This window comes from Ceratotherium simum, chromosome 14 (assembly GCF_057802395.1).
Source record: "Ceratotherium simum simum isolate JZ-2026a chromosome 14, ASM5780239v1, whole genome shotgun sequence".
NCBI classification, from domain to species: Eukaryota; Metazoa; Chordata; class Mammalia; order Perissodactyla; family Rhinocerotidae; genus Ceratotherium; species Ceratotherium simum.
Genome location: NC_141913.1, coordinates 64,697,797 through 64,716,437, shown reverse-complemented (window position 1 = coordinate 64,716,437; position 18,641 = coordinate 64,697,797).

Sequence of the window (18,641 nt, the reverse complement as noted above, 5' to 3'; positions counted from 1 at the left end):
GGCTTCCCTTCCCTCAGAGTCGTGCTCCCAAGGCAGAGCGAGTCTAGGACTGATGGAACAAAACGGGACGCGGTTTAAGAGTGTTTCCACCCTCAGGATCTCTGATAAAAAAAAAAGTCACGCTGTGCTAACGGTATATTATTGGAAGATACTCATTATAATGTCCTTGTGTACATACTAAATCTAAATCATAATGTCTAATTTTGGTGATACCCTCCCCAGGCATTCAGACACACAACTTCCCTGAATACTTACTTCATCCCTGTCTAATGTTCTTTTTTTTTTTTTTTAAAGATTTTATTTATTTATTTATTTTCCCCCAAAGCCCCAGTACATAGTTGTATGTCATAGCTGCACATCCTTCTAGTTGCTGTGTGTGGGACACGGCCTCAGCATGGAGGGAGAAGCCGCGCATTGGCGCGCGCCGGGATCCGAACCCGGGCCACCAGCAGCAGAGCGCGCGCACTTAACCACTAAGCCTTGGGCCGGCCCCTGTCTAATGTTCTTAATGAACAAGTTTTCATTTAGAAATTTCAGAACTCAGTCCTTACATAATTCTCAATGGGGAATACCCTAAGCAACTCCCCAGACTTTGGGAATACTTCAAAATAAAGAACATTGTCATTTCCAAAATCTCCCCACACTTCTTTGACAATAAACAGCATCCTCCAGTGTTGGGAGAATTACATAACCCGCCATTTTCACTTTCACCCAGCTTGGAGGACAGACAGGTAGCAGCAGAGCGCTCCCCACTTAGAGCAGCAGCCGCAAGTGCCCTCCCCGTTCTCTCCTCATCTTGCTCTGATAGGCTGAGGGCAGAGGCAGCGGCGGGAGGAAGGCGCTGGGCCTCAAAGGGGGCGCTGCACACCAGGGAACGGGCCAGCAGGTGTGTAGGGCATGCCCGGCCTGCACAACTGCAGCATCACTAGCATGACCAAAAGGAGACCATATTCCAGTAAAGCGTCAGTGCAGGAGTAACAGTAATGCAGATGTTTGGTTTCCACCAGTCTCTGGCCTGCTTCCCCAAGCGCGACAGGATCAAAATTGCAAACCCTCAGTTCCATCAATGGTGCCACTGCTGTTGGCAATATAGTCACAGAGGTTTCAGTACAAACCTCTTTCTCTTTCATTTAAATTTAAGACTTAGGAGGCGCCGGCCCGTGGCGTAGTTGTTAAGTGCTCGCGCTCTGCTGTTGGCGGCCCGGGTTCGGATCGCGGGCACGTACCGATGCACCTCTTGTCAGGCCGTGCTGTGGCGGCGTCCCATATAAAGTGGAGGAAGATGGGAACGGATGTTAGCCCAGGGCCAGTCTTCCTCAGCAAAGAAAGAGGAGGATAGGCATGGATGTTAGCTCAGGTCTGATCTTCCTCACAAAAAATAAAAATAAAAATAAATAAATAAATTTAAGACTTAGGATATTCACAGTGTTATAATACAAAGTTCAGTCTTGTGAAATTTTTCCATCTCCAGAACTATCCTTTTGAGGTATTTAAAGGTTATAGAAAAACAAGGTCTATATATTCAACACAGTAGTGGGGTTCGTTCAATGTGATGCCAAGAGAGAAACATCATAAATTTGTGGTAAGAAGCAATTTCCTATATTCCAATATCTGACATGTAAAATCGGCTCTGTGTCACTATCAGCCTGCAGATGCTCTGAGCACAGCTACAAAAATAACTTGCTTAGAATCAACTGCCTCACCAACTCATTTTAGACTAAACACAAAATGGGGGCCCTCTAAGAAGAAAATTTGGTTTCCAAAAATGATATTTCTTTAGAGGTATTGATAGTTTTTCTATGAACCCAAGATTATGAAAAATTCTTTATTCCAGCTTACCTGATATAACATTATATTTCTTGATACTCCTGATAATGAAAAAAAATCCATCTTCTTAAGGTTGTCGATGCAAATATTCCATAACCAATCTACAAGTCAAAATTGGGGTGAGTTATTATGAGCCAGATCTGAGGACCATATAGCCTCGGAGAGTCCTTTCACAAAGGAGTGGAGCGCTCCAAAGAAGTGGGGTGTACAGAGAGGTTATACACCGTCAAGGAGTATGTGTCACATATGCTTGCAATGTCCCTTTCACAACAGTCACGAGGTTGCCCTGTCGGCACAGCAACTGATGAACATGGCAAATAGCAGGTCTGTGGTCTGGAGCTGAGTGGTCATAGCAGGTCAGCAATCAGTCCCTAGCCTAGGGAGAGATGCTCATCCTTACAGAAATGCCCATGTGGGGGAAGTTACGTCCTTATCTTTAAGGGCATTGTTCTTGTCTTTGTGACATAGCAAATACTTAAAGCAGTAAATACAATGCATGCTCACGTCAGGGCTTTTTGGAAAAACAAGATCAGGCCGAATTAGTTTTACACCAAATGCCTCCTCAAATACTCCAGTATATCCGATTGCTCGCCATTTATTTATCAAGGTGTTCATTTCTGCAGCAGCATTTTGCTCCCTTCTGTTTACTAGAAAACCAAGAAAAGCACATGCTTTCCTCATGGCATACATATTTTTTTCTCTTAATTCTCAAGTGGATGAGGCTTTGACCTGGAAAACCCACCTGGAACTCTCTACACCCCCACCCTAGCTGTAATTCCATGCTGAGTTTTATTTTTATGAAACTGTCCATTTTCCTTTATTTATTTAACTCCCCCCAAGCAAAACAAAACAAAAACAGAAAAAAACCAATGTGCTCATTACATTTTTCTTAAGTCAAACCAAGCTGTTAACTGGGTGAAGAGTCAACATACAAAGTATTCAACAAAAATTATATAAAGCCATCTAAAAATATCATTAGTGCAAATCCTTTAGTGATTCAAATTCTTGAAAAAAATAACTGGTGCAACTCAACGACCAGCTCTTTGTCCACCTTTAGAAAGAAAAAGAGAAAGGGATTCACCCACAGTATTTACAAAGGCACCCTGACCCAGCCCTGCGAGTTCACAGGCATTTCCAGAAGGCTCTGGTGTATGTGGCTGCCCTTCCTTACAGGTTTTTAATTCCATCAACATTTTGCTTTGCAACTTAAGAGCAGAATGTCTCTCATATAAGAAAAGCACGCCCTTTTGATAGAAAAAGCTCTTCTAGGAATTTCCTGCACGGGGTCTGTCAGCCCAAAGGGACACAGCCAAGTCCCCATGGGGCCCCAAAGAATTTATCCCCCGCTGGACACCAGCTCTTACTAATGTTAGTTTTAGATTTGACTCTCTGAAGTTACAGAGTGTACATGCTGATTTTAAAATTTTGTCCAAGAAGTTCATATTCACGGTAACCATGCTGGTTACAACGTGACTTTTCATCCCTCTGCCAGTGTTTGGACTGGGAGAGGAGCCCACAGGGCGGATTCCCACGGTGGGGTAGGGTCACGGTGAATACATTTGTGATTCCCACAGACACTGGCAAGCTGCTGGCCCTCCCAGCCACCCACCTCAACGTGGGAGAGCAAATTGCCAGCAAGGCTGCTTTCACACATTTTAATTTTTACCTATCCAACAGGAGAAAAATAATTCTGTTTCCTTTTCATTAACTATGTTGCTTCCTGGAGCATTTGCTAGTTAGAACCAAGTCCAACACTTGTAGCCCTAGGGGCTCTTGAGTTGCCTGTCCTAAGTGAGCATCTTTGGGGTTGAAGGAAGTAAATTATATTAAAAATTTAAAAGTTAATACCTTAGAGACAGGCACCTCCACACCCTAAGGATTCCTGGTATAAGGGGGAACGTTTATCGATCCTGACTGACTCTATTCATAGAAGACTCGCCCTAAACTGTTCGGGGAAAATTGAGAACAAGAGAGTGCTCCAGAGGGATAAGTTTGGGAGGGTCGGGGTGGAGGGGGTCCAGATGGGGACGCGTGTGTGTAACCTGATAATTGCTTCGCGCCATAGCAATTCGCGCCATAAAATGTAACTGTTTAAATGTTTTAAATTAGCCAATCATGTAAGACCGCGCCAACCTTTTCCCGCTTTATGCTTCCGAATCCTATAAAAGAGCTTGCCCCTTAAGGTTCGGGTCGACCCCTCTGTCTCCTGCGAGAGATACGTGTCGACCCGGAGCTCCGCTTAATAAAACCTCGTGCGTTTGCATCAAGCTTGGTCTCCTGTGTCTGTGGGTCTGCGCCTTCCCGAGACTGGAGTTGGATTTCCTTTTTGGGATCCTACATTTGGGGGCTCGTCCGGGATCTGCGCGGTCACCCCAGACTCCGAAGACCCCTTGGAGGTAAGCCTGAGTGACTGGGTGTGTGAGTGTGTGCGGCGCCGCGAAGCATTGCTTTGGTCTCGGTATCTGGGCAGCCGCCGCTTCGGGCCGTGAGGGCCGAGCGGCTGCAGTGGCAGACGTGCTGGGAACTGCAGGCTGCAACCCTGGGGGACGCCCCAAGGGACAAGGGGAGTCAGGAAAGCCTGACTACCCCCTTTCAGGTAGAAAAAGAAACGGCACTCTTTTTCCCAGGGAGGACACGAAAACCCCTCCCGTCTAAAACCGCCTTCGGTTGGCTTGTACAGACACCAACCGGGCAAAGTTGTTTATGTCTTGCTGTGTTTTTGATGTTCATTGTTCTGTTTTTGTTCGTTACGTGGACCTCATTTGACGGGATGGGACAGACTATGACGACCCCCCTCTCTTTGACCTTAGACCACTGGACTGAAGTGAGAGCGAGAGCGCACGATTTGTCGGTAGAAATAAAAAAAGGGCGTTGGCAGACTTTTTGCACCTCTGAGTGGCCCTCCCTCAATGTGGGTTGGCCCCCTGAGGGGACGTTTAATCTAACTGTTATTCTCGCGGTGAGGGCTATTGTTTTCCAGGAGAGACCGGGGTCCCATCCTGACCAACGACCATATATTACAGTGTGGCAGGATCTGGTGCAGAACCCACTCCCGTGGGTTAAGCCATGGGTAAAAGCAGAAAAACTAAGCCCCCGAGTCCTGGCGCTGCAGGATGCGGAGACACGGCAAAAATCGAAATCAACTCGAACAGCGGAGTCGGAGACCCCTTCGGCCCCCCCGGGGTCTACCCTGAGATTGAGCCTCCTCCCGAATGGCCCCCTTTCTCGCCTCCCCCTTACCCCTCCCCCGCTCCAGGATCGCAATCAGGACGGAGGGCGACTGGCTCGGGTCCCTCCGCTGGAACCCGAAGCCGCCGCGGAGCCACTCCGGACGGGCCTGATACCACGGTGGCGCTCCCGCTAAGAGAGTATGGAGCTCCTGCGGGGCCCAACCAGCTGTCACCCCTCCAGTACTGGCCTTTCTCTTCCTCAGACCTGTATAACTGAAAAAATAACCATCCCCCCTTTTCAGAAAACCCCGCCGGATTAACCGCCCTGATAGAGTCCCTAATGTTTTCCCATCAGCCCACTTGGGATGACTGTCAACAGCTCTTACAGGCACTCTTCACCACGGAGGAGAGAGAAAGAATCACACAGGAAGCAAGAAAGAATATCCGAGACACCAACGGGCAGCCGGCAACGATAGCTGAGGCGGAAAAAGGGTTTCCGCACAACCGACCCAACTGGGACTATAACACGGCTGAAGGTAGGGGGTCGCTGTCCGCTTACCGCCGGGCTCTAGTGGCGGGTCTCCGGGGAGCCGCAAGGCGGCCCACCAATTTGGCTAAGGTAAGAGAGATTCAGCAAGGACCCACTGAACCCCCCTCCGTTTTTCTAGAACGATTGATGGAGGCTTACCGCAGGTACACGCCCTTTGATCCGTCCTCGGAAGGGCAGAAGGCCTCTGTCATTATGGCCTTTATTGGACAGTCAGCCCCAGATATAAAGAGGAGATTACAAAGGCTAGAGGGGCTGCAAGACTACGACCTGCGGGACGTAATAAAGGAGGCTGAAAAGGTGTATCATAAAAGGGAGAGTAAAGAGAAAAAGCGAGAGAGAGAGAAGGGAGGCTGAGGAGAGGGAAGACAGGAGAGACAGGAGACGAGAAAAAAACTAACTAAAATACTGGCGCAGTGATAAAAGCGACAGGGCCAGATCACAGACAGTCAGGGAACCTGGGCAACGCCCCACGACCAGGCTCACGCAGACGGCAGCAACCCTTGGACAAGGACCAATGTGCCTATTGTAAGGAGAGAAGACACTGGGCAAGGGAATGCCCCAAGAAAAGGGCCACACCCAAGGTGTTGTCTTTAGGAGAGGACGAAGAATAAGCGGGGACGGGGCTCGGGCCCTCCCGAGCCTAGGGTAACCCTAACTGTTGAGGGGACCCCTATGAGTTTTCTGATTGATACTGGGGCTGAATATTCAGTACTGAAGCAACCTTTGGGGAAATTAAAAACTAAAAAGACTCTGGTTGTTGGAGCCACTGGGCAGAAACAATACTCATGGACTACTTCCCGGACAGTGGACTTGGGGAAAGGAAGGGTGTCCCATTCCTTCCTAGTGATTCCTGAATGCCCGACCCGTTGCTAGGTCGAGACCTTTTAACCAAACTGAAAGCTCAAATAGATTTTGCTCAACCTCGGCCTACAGTATCCTGGTCCGCACCTACCACCATGATATTGGCCCTGGAGCTAGAAGAAGAATATCGGCTCCATCAGCAGCCTAAGCCTAGAGCTCGGCTCAATACCGATAAGTGGCTGATCGAATTTCCAACGGCATGGGCTGAAACCGGGGGACTAGGGACGGCTACGAGAATTCCCCCAGTCGTGATAGATCTTAAGGCCGGAGCCCTCCCGATAAGGGTGCGTCAATACCCAATAAGCAAAGAGGCCAGAGAAGGAATCCGCTCCCATATCCAGAGGCTGCTCCAACAAGGAATCCTGGTTCCTTGCCAGTCTCCTTGGAACACCCCCCTCCTGCCTGTAAAAAAGCCTGGAACTAATGATTATAGGCCGGTCCAAGATTTGAGAGAGGTAAATAAGAGAGTGCAGGATTTACACCCTACCGTGCCAAACCCATATAACCTACTCAGCTCCCTCCCCCCATCACGAAAATGGTACACTGTCTTGGACCTGAAAGATGCATTCTTCTGTCTACGGCTTCACCCAAAAAGCCAATTACTTTTGCTTTCGAGTGGCGCGACCCTGATATGGGGATCGTTGGACAACTGACTTGGACGAGACTACCTCAAGGTTTTAAAAACTCCCCTACCCTGTTTGATGAAGCCCTCCACAGGGACTTGACTGATTATAGGGTTAAAAACCCTCAAGTGACTCTTTTACAGTATGTAGATGATCTACTGTTGGCGGCGGAAACCCCGGGAGACTGTGAAGAAGGGACCAAGCGCCTCCTGGCCGAGTTGGCTGAGTTGGGCTACCGGGCGTCGAAAAACAAGGCCCAGTTGTGCCAAGAAAAAGTAGTCTACTTAGGCTACACACTAAAGGACGGCCAAAGGTGGTTAACCGACGCACGGAAAAAGACTGTGACCCAGATTCCGGCCCCAACCTCCGCTCGCCAGGTAAGGGAATTCCTGGGGACAGCCGGCTTCTGCCGATTGTGGATCCCTGGGTTTGCTACCCTGGCTGCTCCACTGTACCCATTGACTAAGGAAAGTGGGAACTTTGTCTGGACTCTAGAGCACCAGAAGGCTTTTGAGACTCTAAAACGGGCATTATTAGAGGCACCCGCGTTGGCCCTACCAGATTTGACCAAGCCCTTCACCTTATATGTAGATGAAAGAAAGGGAATCGCCCGGGGAGTCCTAACTCAAGCCCTTGGGCCCTGGAAGCGCCCAGTCGCATATCTATCAAAAAAATTGGATCCGGTAGCCAGTAGATGGCCCTCCTGCTTAAGGGCAATCGCCGCCACTGCCCAGCTGGTAAAAGATGCAGATAAGTTAACTCTGGGCCAACAGATAACCGTAGTAGCCCCCCATGCCTTAGAAAGCATTATCAGACAGCCTCCAGATCGATGGATGACTAACGCCCGGATGACTCACTACCAAAGTCTGCTCCTAACTGAGAGAATTACCTTCGCCCCACCGGCCATCTTAAACCCGGCCACACTACTGCCCGAAGCAGATGATAAAATACCTGTTCACCAATGCGGCGACATTTTGGCATCAGAAACGGGGACCCGACCCGATCTGCCGGATAAGCCATGGGCTGGGGCCCCTAATTGGTACACCGACGGCAGCAGCTTTATGGCAGAAGGTAAGAGGATGGCTGGGGCTGCTGTGGTAGACGGGAAAAAGACTCTGTGGGCAAGCAGCTTGCCGGAAGGGACTTCTGCACAAAAGGCTGAGCTTATCGCCCTGACACAGGCGTTAAGGTTAGCTGAAAATAAGACTGTGAATATATACACGGACAGCAGGTATGCCTTTGCTACTGCCCATGTTCATGGGGCTATTTATAAACAAAGAGGGCTGCTTACCGCGGCCGAAAAGATATCAAAAATAAAAAAGAGATTCTGGGCCTCCTAGAGGCTATACATTTGCCTAAAAAGGTGGCAATCATCCATTGCCCAGGTCATCAGAAAGGCACCGACCCCATAGCTCAAGGGAACCGCTTAGCAGATTTAGAAGGCAAGCGGGCGGCACTAGGACCTATGGTCCTGACTCTCCAGGGAGCTAAGGTCAACAAAACTGTCTCCGGTGGGGAACTAACTAAAAAAGAGAAAGTCCTTTCCGTTGCAGAAGGGCGAGAATATCTATCACATCTACACCGGCTAACCCACTTGAGCCCTCAGAAACTAATTAAAATTATTGAGGCCTCCCCATACCAGGTACCAGATTTGAGAAAGGCGGCTGAGGAAATTTATAAAGATTGTAGAGCTTGCGCTCTCACAAATGCTGCAGTTACCAAATACCGCACTGGACATAGACTCCGGAGAGATAGGCCCAGAACCTTTTGAGAGATAGACTTTACTGAAATCAAACCGGCCCGGTATGGAAATAAATATCTTCTAGTATTTGTAGATACCTTCTCGGGATGGGTAGAGGCTTTCCCCACCCGAAAAGAGACTGCCTCTGTAGTAGCCAAAAAGATATTAAAAAAAACCCTCCCGAGATTCGGGATCCCAAAGATAATTGGATCTGACAATGGTCCTGCATTCGTTGCCCAGGTAAGTCAGGGACTGGCCAGTCAACTGGGGATCAATTGGAAATTACATTGTCCTTATAGACCCCAGAGCTCAGGCCAGGTAAAAAAGATGAATAGAACAATTAAAGAGACCCTAACTAAATTGTCCATAGAGACCGGCGATAGTGACTGGACAGCCCTCCTGCCCTTTGCCCTGTTCCGCGCCCGGAACACCCCACAGGGACCCTTAAAACTTACACCCTTTGAAATCCTCTATGGAACCCCTCCCCCTTTGGCACAAATAGGGATACATGACCCTGACATTATACCTTCTATACCTTTGTCAGCCCGCTTGAAAGCACTCGAGGCCGTCAGGCGCGACATCTGGAACCAGCTAAAAGAGGCCTACCAGCCTGGTGATCTGCTCATCCCGCACCAATTCCAGGTTGGGGACTCTGTCCTTGTGAGACGACATCGGACGGGGTCATTAGAGCCACGTTGGAAGGGGCCCTACGTGGTGCTCCTCACTACGCCCACAGCAGTCAAGGTGGACGGTATAACCTCTTGGGTTCACGCCACACACGTAAAGAAGGCACCCCAGAATGCAGCAGATCTCTGGAAGGTGAAAAAGACTGATAACCCTCTTAAGCTGCGTTTGCGTCATGAGAACGGCGAGCAGGTCGTCCAATCCTAATCCCCACGCTCCTCAACTGCTCACGTGGCAAGTCGTCTCCCAGGTAGGAGATATAACCTGGTCAATCCAAAAAACTGCTTCCCCTTGGACATGGTGGCCAGACTTACACCCTGACCTTTGTAAACTGGCTATAGGAACCCCCGACTGGGATTTCATGGGTCGACGAAGGGGGGCAAAACAAGCCGGAAGATGCCACTCCCTCCATCGCAAGGGTAAACTAAAGGCATACTCCTTTTACGTGTGCCCCGGTCACCACAGACCTCGTTCAATTGACTCCTGGTGCGGGGGCAAAAAAGACTTCTACTGTAAAAACTGGAGATGTGAAACCAGTGGGACTACTTATTGAGAACCCTCCTCTTCTTGGGATTTAATCAGGGTTAGAGCAAATTATAGCCACCAGATGAGTCGGGGCTCAGAATGCAATACCTGGTGCCACCCCTTAACCATTCAGTTCACAGGGAAGGGAAAAACAATTAAAACCTGGATCGGGAATGGTCATTCATGGGAAATAAGATTGTACAAAGAACGGTACGATGATGGCCTGACCTTCTCTATTAGATTAAAAATAAAACCCCCCGCCAGCAGACCAATAGGGCCAAATGGGATCCTAGCCGATCAGAGGCCCCCTCTGTCCCAAAAATCCCCCGCCAGCAGACCGATAGGGTTAAATAGCCCCAAACCCCCCCAGGTAAAATCCATAACCCTAAATGGGACCGTAGATATAGTCACCAGATCTGCTCTGCGACCACCATCTACGCCACCTCCCGCAGTACCTACTGAGCAAAGATGGCACAGACTGTTTAACTTAGTATGGGGAGCTTACTACGCCTTAAATGGTTCCAACCCTGAAATGACTGAATCATGCTGGCTATGCCTAGCGGTCAGCCCCCCTTATTATGAAGGAATTGCCACCATGGGGGTCTATAATAACACCTCAGACCACACGACTTGTCTTTGGGGCAAAGAAGGGCGGCTAACCCTAACGGATGTGTCGGGGACCGGTTCAGGACTATGCTTAGGAAAAATTGCCCCGGGCTACCAGGCTCTATGTAATAAGATTGAAGTCAGCCTTCCGACTACTCCTGGTCATTTTTTGGTACCAGGACCCAATAGGTGGTGGGCCTGCACCACGGGCCTAACCCCCTGCATCTCAACTAGCGTATTCAATTCGTCACAAGATTTTTGCGTGCTTGTGCAGTTGGTGCCTAGAATTTATTATCATACTGCCAATAGTTTCGAAGATGAATTTGACCAGAGATCCAGATTATAGAAAAAAAAACCAGTATCCCTCACCCTGGCTGTACTCCTGGGACTGGGAGTTGCCGCGGGCGTAGGGACTGGCACTACGGCCTTAGTCACAGGAGAAAGGGGATTAACTGCCTTGAGCAATGCTATAGATGAAGACCTCAGGACTTTAGAACAGTCCATCTCTAAATTAGAGGAGTCCCTCACCTCCCTGTCTGAAGTAGTGCTCCAGAATAGAAGAGGATTAGACCTGCTGTTTTTAAGAGAGGGAGGACTTTGTGCGGCCCTTAAAGAAGACTGCTGTTTCTATGCAGATCACACAGGGGTAGTCCGAGATTCAATGCAAAGATTAAAGAAAAGATTAGACATGAGGCAGCAAAGCAGGGAGGCGCAACAGAGCTGGTTTGAATCCTGGTTCACTAAGTCCCCCTGGATGACGACCTTACTATCCTCCCTAGCAGGACCCTTGCTGATTCTTTGTCTACTTTTGGTCTTCGGACCGTGTGTTTTCAATAGAATTACTGCTTTCATAAGAAAAAGGGTCAATGCAGTGCATGCTATGATGCTCCAACGCCATTACCAAGCTCTCCCACGCAATGAGCCACTGATAGTAGACACCGAAAACTAAGTTCTAAGATTAGAACTAGGGACAAAAGAAGAAGTGGGGAATGAAGGAAGTGAATTATATTAAAAAGTTACTACCTTAGAGACGGGCACCTCCACACCCTAAGGATTCCTGGTATAAGGGGGAACGTTTATCGATCCTGACTGACTCTATTCATAGAAGACTCGCCCTAAACTGTTCGGGGAAAATTGAGAACAAGAGAGTGCTCCAGAGGGATAAGTTTGGGAGGGTCGGGGTGGAGGGGGTCCAGATGGGGACGCGTGTGTGTAACCTGATAATTGCTTCGCGCCATAGCAATTTGCGCCATAAAATGTAACTGTTTAAATGTTTTAAATTAGCCAATCATATAAGACCGCGCCAACCTTTTCCCGCTTTATGCTTCCGAATCCTATAAAAGAGCTTGCCCCTTAAGGTTCGGGGTCAACCCCTCTGTCTCCTGCGAGAGATACGTGTCGACCCGGAGCTCCGCTTAATAAAACCTCGTGCGTTTGCATCAAGCTCGGTCTCCTGTGTCTGTGGGTCCGCGCCTTCCCGAGACTGGAGTTGGATTTCCTTTTTGGGATCCTACAGGGTGATCGGGGGTACTGCCAAATATCTCACTGGAGAGGCTCATTCCAGCCAGAACAAAGGGCAGGGACATCCCTGTAGGCTCCAGAGAACCTCCGACCTAGCCAAGGGCACAAGGAATCAGAAATCTAAGACTGGCCGCTTTTGAGACCAGGGGAAGTGTCAGGTTGGTGCAAAGGATGACGCTAGTAGCTGAATAAGAAAATGAAACAGCAGCAATGAAAACTGTACTACAGGGGCTGGCCCTGTGGCTTAGCAGTTAAGTGCACGTGCTCCGCTACTGGCAGCCCGGGTTGGGATCCCAGGCGCGCACCGATGCACCGCTTCCCTGGCCATGCTGAGGCCGTATCCCACATACAGCAACTAGAAGGATGTGCAGCTATGACATACAACTATCTACTGGGGCTTTGGGGAAAAAAAGGAGGAGGATTGGCAATAGATGTTAGCTCAGAGCCGGTCTTCCTCAGCAAAAAGAGGAGGATTAGCACGGATGTTAGCTCAGGGCTGATGTTCCTCATAAAAAAAAAAAAAGCATTGAGGAAAAAAAAAGAAAACTGTACTACAGCTGTAATTCTTATAGTGACTAAATAGTGCAAACATTTAGAGCCTCACCTGCAGCTTCCCTGCAACCGTACTGAGGATGGAATTGTACACTGGCTGACCTTCCTGGGATGTGATAACAGGGTGGATCTTTTGGAATGGCATATTCTGATAAGAAGAGGAAAACATTTTAAATATTTGAGCTTTAATTAAATGAATATGTATTTAATTTAATAACAATAATACCCAAGGCTGAAGACAAATGTCCAATCTACTTCTAATTCCCAAAGCGGAAACTTTTTACATTCTAATACAATACATTTCTTGAAAAAATTCAACAATATATGAGTATCTAAGGTAGAACTTGAAAACCTCCTCTTCCCCCACACCCTCCACAATCTCAGCCTCCAGAAATAGCATCCTCAGGATTTCCTGGTCTCCCTCCAGATACTCTGTGTGTGTCTTGTGGGGGATCAGAATTGGCCACCTCGAGATGTGTCTCTTTGGCATGAGGATTATTTTGGGCTCGTTACTTTTAAGAAACTGAAGACAGGAAGAAGTTCTGAAAACCAAGTAGAAGTTACCCTTTGTAAGAGACATTTACATTTGTAAAGGAAATCTCCATTTGTAAAGGTGTCTCCCTCTCTGTACCATAAAGAGGGGAATGATCTCATCTCTAGAAACTCTTATCAATGTGGAAGCAAGGACTTAAACCTGCATAATAACCTCACTCTTGTTTACTGTCCTTTTCTGGTACCCCCTATAACTGACTCCCCCCACCCCCAACATCCTCCTTTGTCTTTAGCTGAAGATGATATTTAAGGTGGCAGGCTTTGGCCATTCTGGCTGAGTTGCTCAGTTTTCCCGGGTTTCTCCCATGTATACATGTTATAAAGCTTTGTTTGATTTTCTCCTGTTAGTCTGTCTCATGTTAATTTAATTCATAGCTCAGCCAGAAGGACCTAGAGGATTTGTCTTCCTCCCCTACGGTGCCATAGAACAGCTAACACTCTGCAGCTCCTGAGCCAGGCCTCCTCCAGGCCTCTCCTTTGATCTTCATAACAACCCTGTGGAGATGGTGTTGCCATCCCCAATTCATAGAGAACAGACTATAAACACTCAGCTTTTACTTGTCGGTAGGTCCTGATCTTCCTTCACGAGAGGTAATGCGTTAAGTTGTGCAACAGAAGGAAACATACATGCCTCGGTGTTTACTGCAGGGAATCTAGGTTTCTTATTCCCAGATTCTGTAATATACAAAGGCAAAATGAGTTCAAAACAATAATAAAAGGGAGTAAAAAGGAAGTATTTCCCCTCCTAGAGCATTATGTAAAAAATCAGTCCTTAAATGTTGATGTTCAGAATTTCAGCCAGAGCAGAACTGGAAATTGAGTAGATCTTGTTGTTTCTGTAGAATCACCAAACTTGAAGGTGCAGCGCCTTGGAGGAAGGGGCGGCCTGCCTGGTGGGTCTTATAACCCACCTGCCGAAACTGGGCATGCCTCTGGCCACAGGCCCCGCGTGCGACCTTCGAGGTGACCACCCCGCCCGGACATGATGAGCCCCAGCCTGGCTGCCCTTCCCAGGGTGCACTGCCAGCTCCAGCGACAGCGCCCCGCGTTGGTTCTGAGCTCACCATCTCCAGACCCAGCCCTTGCACCTGCCCTCACGTCTGCCCACTCCTCACTTTCTGCACGGCCTCCGAGGCTTGGCGCTTGCAGCCTGGCTCAGAGCCCGTCTCGGCTGGGCTGACGGCCTCTGCTGCACACCACGTGGCCACCGTATGCGGCACTGCAGCTCGCCGCCACACCAGAGTCACGCTGACCCCCTGGACCGAGCTTCTGGGGGCAGGAACATCCACCTCGCCCCCAACTCCTCCTGCCCAGCCCACAAATGAGGGTCCCCCACTGCTCAGGCTGCAATTCAGCGCTCAGAGCCTCTGCTCTCCCATCTTTCTCCCTTTCCCAGAATAATGGAGGCTCATCATAGAAAACATAGAAAAAGAAAAGACCGTCTAACGCCTCCCTCCTCATCCTTCCGAGTTTTACTTCTATGCAGTCTGCATGCAAGTGTCCTGGATGATCAGACTCTCTTTTCCCCCAGCATCTCAACAGGAGCCCAGGAAGGAGGCTGCCTGCACCTTCCTCCCCGCCCTTAGGGTTCCCATTCAGAGCCTTGCTCATCCCGACTCATGCTCATAAGTTAGTTCCTTCAAGTCTTGATCACCCTGTGTCCTGTCTGTGCCGTCAGTTCTGTGTATCTTGACTAATCTTTGGTAGCTGCAGTCGTTGGTGAACTAATTCATTGGAAGCTACAACTGTGTGGCTGCTCCCGTCTGCAGTGTGTTCCCAGCATAAAAGGCATAAGAAACCCACTGCTTTTGTCTCGAGTGCTGCATTTACCCTTCAGTTCCATAATCAAAGCGATTCAGATACACCTGCTGCAGAAGGCACTTAGGGGCCATGGAGAGGCCGATGGCTCAGTGTCCTTCAGAGCCGGTGGAGGCCCCGGGTCCAGGATGAGCTAAATGACTGGATTTGAGCAAACTCGTGTCAACAAGCCCGGCAGCTGCCCAGGTGTGGGAATGTGCACGATCAACAAACACGGCCTTTCGTAGTTGCTGACGCTAGCTGGCGAGGAGGTCACCTGCAGACGACCCTCTAAAGTCACCCATTGCGAGAGCAAAGCCCATCATGATCCTCACGTGCTGTCCTACTTTGGGATGGGACGGGGGTCTTGGGGGGGTGCACAAAAGCCTAGGGGGCGAAAGAAAGTGGGAGTGACTCAGGAAGTCTCCTGGGGTCAGTCGTGGGGCTCTCTGAAAAGCCACGTCACTGGAGAGCACCTCCCTGCACCTTTGGCAAGACTACCCCAGGGAGGATAAGTCATGTGAGCCAGAAAGAAACTGGCTCCCGTGGAAACCCTGCACCACAGTGGGACAGGTGTCGACAGCAGGCCATTCCTCGCCTCACAAAGAGCCAGGCGTAGAGCAGAAGCATCCCAACGCCAGGCACCCATGGTTCTCCTTGAGCAAACAGACAGACAGACTCCCTGAGGGCCCAGATCAGCGTCCTCTGTGGGCAAACGCTGCCGGTGGGGAGGCTCCCAGATGGTCGACTCCCCTCTCTCAGTCACTGTCTGCACTAAGGTCCCTGGCTTAAATGCTGCACTGAAGACTCAGACAACTTAAAAAGCATCACTTACTAGAAACGTCACCCTGGGTAAAGGCCACACAGAACTTCATTCCCTCAAGCCTGGAGTGAACCCCACACACCCAGGTTCCCCGGAGACGACTCCTGAGGACGGTGCCTCGTGTTCGAGATTTTCTTGGCTGCTCTGCTGCCCAGGAGCTCAGTCAGAGAGGTGGCACCACCTGTGTCTGTGGTGCAGGTGGAAGTGGGCGCCACGACGTCGCTGCTCCAACATCACGAATGGACGCTGATACACCCCCCAGTCCTGCCCACCTCACTCAGGAAAGGACACTCCGTCCTCCCACAGCCTGGACCACTTGGACTCCCAGGTCAGGCCCTCAGTCAGGAATCCTGCTGCTCTACCTGTGAGATCCTTCCAGACCCCACCACTCCCCACCACCTGAGCATCCTGCCCAATCTCCCAGTCCATCATCTGGCTTTCGCCTTTCCTGACCTTTGCCCTTCCTGACCTGTTCCTGTAGAGCAGCCAAAGTGCTGTCACACCTCACTGCTCCCTGACCACTAGGGTCAGGGTCCCGGCAACCCCAACAGGGCCCAGCACTTCCTCTGACCTCACTCTACTGCAGCTCCAATGGAATTCTAGATGCTTCTGGACCGTGCCCGGGTGATGCCGCCTCAGGGCCCTTGCAATCACCATTCCCTCCACACGGACATTCTCTACCCCAAGCCTTCACACCAACGTCCCTCAGAGGCCCAGTGCACGGAGCATCACACACGCGGCCGCCCCCTCGAGTGTGCTCTTCTCCAGGCACTGTCACCGGGACAGACTCCGCACTCCACCCATCTGCTCGTCTTCCTCTATGGGGCAAGCTCCGTGTGGGGCAGGCTTCTCCATCTCCTTCACTGCTTCCTCCTGAGCGTCAGCGAGGAGCATGGCTCATGCAGTTGTCCAGTAAACACTGACCGGTGAGTCAAGGCACCAGGTCTGAGTTCTGGGCTGAGCTCACCACTCAGGACAGGGGATTCCCGGGGGGAGCCTGGATCGCTGAGTCTTAAACCCTCTTTCTGCGGGAACCCCAGTGCTGCGACCCCACAGGGGTGTGAGGAGGACCAGGTGCGGGATGGAACAGACCTACCAGCAGCTTCCCCATCACGGACGCTTCTCCTTGGAACTGCTCTCCCTCCCAGGACATACGTGCTGCCTGTGTCCGGAAGAGGAAAGAGGAAGAAAAACCTGCCTTAGCTTCCAGGGAGCTCAGCGGCCACAGGAGGGGCGGGGAGGGACCGGAGGATGAGCACATCACCCAGAAGTGGGGGTTCAGCCAGCCAGGACACACGAGCAGATGTGGAAATTGAACAGGAGAAATGGCTTTGGAGAGACGGTTTCCTCCCAGCCCCTGGCCTTCCTTCTGCTCAGCTCCCACCCCTGAACCCTCCAGCACCAGACTCACCCAGCTTCACCCCAGCCTTTTAGCCAGGGGCCCTGCGGTCCACGAGCCCTGAAGCTGCAGGGTGTTCGTGGGCATTTTTGGAGGATCAGATCCCAAGCTCGCGATGCATTCTCAAGGGCCTGTGACTGAAGACAGGATCAGAACCTGCAGCTGAACCCAGACTGGCTCTCGCAGACGCCACGTTCTGGAACCCACTCAGGTAGGGCCTCCTCCCCCCACACCCTCAGGTCAAGAGAGGGGCTGCACAACTCCCCCAAACTTCAACTGATCCTCTTCCTCCTCCTCTGTACTGCTGACCTCGCCTGGCCCCAGGCCTGGCCTTGGCTTCAGCATGGGGCTGGTCACCAGAAAGACCAGGCCATGATTAGAAGCTGGGACCCTTGAGCCCCACCCCAGCCTCCAGGGAGGGGTGAGGGCCTGGAGATGGAGTCAATGATGGATTATGCCTACTGGATGAAGCCTCCATAAAAACCCCAATATGGGGAGAACTTCTAGGTTTGTGAACATATCCACGTGCTGGGAGCGGCAGACCCCAGCTCCAGGGGGACATAAGCTCCTGTGCTGGGGACCCTCTGGACCTCACCCTCTGCCTCTTCACCTGCTGTTCACTGGTATCCTTTATCTCGTCCTTTATACAGTATAACCCGGTGAACGTAAGAGTTTCCCCTAGTTCTACGAGCCGTTCCAGCAGATGACGAACTGAGCAGGGGTCATGGGAACCCCGATTCACAGCCGGATGGTCGGAAGTACAGTGACAACCTGGTACTTGGGACCGGTCTCTGAAGTGGGGTCGTCTGTGGGGTCTGCACTAACTCTTGGGGGTCAACATCCCAGGACTCCGGCTGGGTCAGAGAGCAGGAGAAGCGGTTGGTGAGGGGAAACCCCACACAGTTGGTGTCAGCAGTGCTGTGCATGGAGGAAACACGGTTCTTCAAATGCTGGTCCCCACAGCCGCCCGGCCTCTGCTCTCAGTGGCTGCTACCCCACGCCCATGTCGGCTGTCACACCCCTGTGGTCCTGCATCCTCGTCCCGCCCCCAAGTCTCCCCCAGCTCAGGCTGTCACGCTTTACCTACCTCAGTGCCCCCATCTCTGCCCCTGGCAGAGCCATACACCTGCGTCCATCCAAACACCACCTGCTGTACCCAAGGCCCGAGCTGACCACGCCACCACAGTCACGGCCGGTCCCTCACGCTGCCCAGCAGGCTGCCAGCCCGCTCAGCATGTTCTAGGCCCCACCCTCCCAAAGCCCCTCAGACTGGGGAGAAGACGCACAGCCATGGCCAGCAGGAGCACCCGCCCCGTCCTGGGAGAACAGATGCCCACTAGGGCCCCCGCTGACCCCCCCACCTCAGCAAAGGGCACACGGCTCCCCCAGGTGCGGGGACCCTGCCTGGCC